The sequence below is a fragment of the Myotis davidii genome, unplaced genomic scaffold (assembly GCF_000327345.1).
Source record: "Myotis davidii unplaced genomic scaffold, ASM32734v1 scaffold3188, whole genome shotgun sequence".
Lineage (NCBI taxonomy): Eukaryota > Metazoa > Chordata > Mammalia > Chiroptera > Vespertilionidae > Myotis > Myotis davidii.
In genome coordinates this window covers 6,819-8,795 of record NW_006298958.1, presented here as the reverse complement: position 1 = coordinate 8,795, position 1,977 = coordinate 6,819, and positions in this window count along the sequence as shown.

Genomic DNA, 1,977 nt, shown 5'->3' with positions numbered 1-1,977 from the left:
AGCTCTGACTGGCAGGGGGCAGCCAGATCTGGCCACCTCTTACCTTTTCAGACTTGACTTTCTTTAGCAGGCGACACTCATTCTCCCCTTCCTCTGGCTCCGGTTTAGCTCCCAAAGGATTGAGCGCTGCCCCAGGCTCAATAGCTATACTCCCAAGTGGCTCCACAGCTCCTGTATCCACCCCTGCACTTCCATCATATTGACCACCCCGTGCTCCCAAGGGGACTGGCTGGAGGACCCCCGGATCCTTTTCTGAACAAGTCCCCACTCCTTCGCTTCTCTCCTTCTTGCTCTTAGATGAGCTGTTCTCTTTCTCCTTTTTGGAGCCGGCTATACTGCGTAATTAAGCAACTTTATTCTATATATATAAAAGGCTAAGTTGAGTTGTGCATGTGCAATACATATAAAGCCCTCACTGGCGCCGATCGCGCGCGCGCGTGTGTGTGTTTCCACTTGTCATTGTGGATCATGAATTTGGTTGAAACTTCTATTATAGAGAATAGGGATATTAAAATATTTCTTCTAATTAATTTTCTTTCAGTGTGCATGAATTCGTGCATCAGGCCACTAGTTACCACAGAATTGTTGATACCTTGCAGATCATGTGGCTGTTGGTGGTTTCCTTCCTTGTTCTTGCATTTTGAAGGTCAAGGGGATTTCTTATGCCCCAGTGTGTTGTACCTGTTGTTTGTACATTCTATATAGTTATTTTGTTTGTAATGTGATAATTCCAGCAGATGAAAATGCTATGCTTCCACTGCTTTGCCATCTCCTCCATCATGTTTTCTAACTATTTTTTTTCTTTTTGTGGTAAAAAATCACATTATGTGAGATCTACTCTCTTTAAAAAAAGTAAGTGTTCCTTATAATTATGAGCATAATATTGTACAGGAAATATATAGGACTTATTCATCTTGTATAACTAAATATTTATACTATTGTATAGCAACTTCCATGTCCTTTTCCTCCAAGCCCCAGTCAACCACCATTCTACTTTCTGTTTCTGTGATTTAAAATTTTTTAAATTGATTTCAGAGATGAAGGGAGAGGGAGAGAGAAACATTGATAGGCTGACTCCTGCATGCCTCACTCTGGGGGTTGAGCCTGCAACCTGGGCATGTGCTCTGACCAGGAATAGAACCATGACCTCCTGGTTCATAGGTTGATGCTCAACCACTGAGCCTCGCCGGCTGGGCTGCTTCTATGACTCTGAATACACTGGAAACCTCATATAAGTGGAATCATGCAGTATTTATTATGACTAGCTTATCTGACATAACATGATATCCTCTAGATTCAGCCATGTTGCCATATGTGACAGGATTTCATTTTCATGGCTAAATAGTATTCCATTTTATGTATGTGCATTTTACTTATCTATTCATCCATTGATGGACATATACATTCCTTTTACAGTTGGGCTCCTGTGAATAATGCTGCAATAAATACCGGAGTACAAGAATGTTTTTGAGATTTTTTTTTTAAATTAAATCTTTATTGTTCAGATTATTACATTTGTTCCTCTTTTTTCCCCCCATAATTCCCCTCCTCCCAGTTCCCGCCCCCCTGCCCTCATCACTCCCCACCCACTGTCCTCATCCATAGGTGCACGATTTTTGTCCAGTATCTTCCCGCATCTCCCACACCCCTTTCCCCCACAAGAATAGTCAGTCCATTCCCTTTCTATGTCCCTGATTCTATTATAATCACCAGTACATTCTGTTCATCAGATTATTTATTCACTTGATTCTTAGATTCACTTGTTGATAGATGCGTATTTGTTGTTCATAATTTGTATCTTTACCTTTTTCTTCCTCTTCCTCTTCTTATAGGATACCTTTCAGCATTTCATATAATCCTGGTTTGGTGGTGATGAACTCCTTTAGCTTTTCCTTATCTGTGAAGCTCTTTATCTGACCTTCACTTCTGAATGATAGCTTTGCTGGATAAAGTAATCTTGGTTGTAGGTTCTTGGCA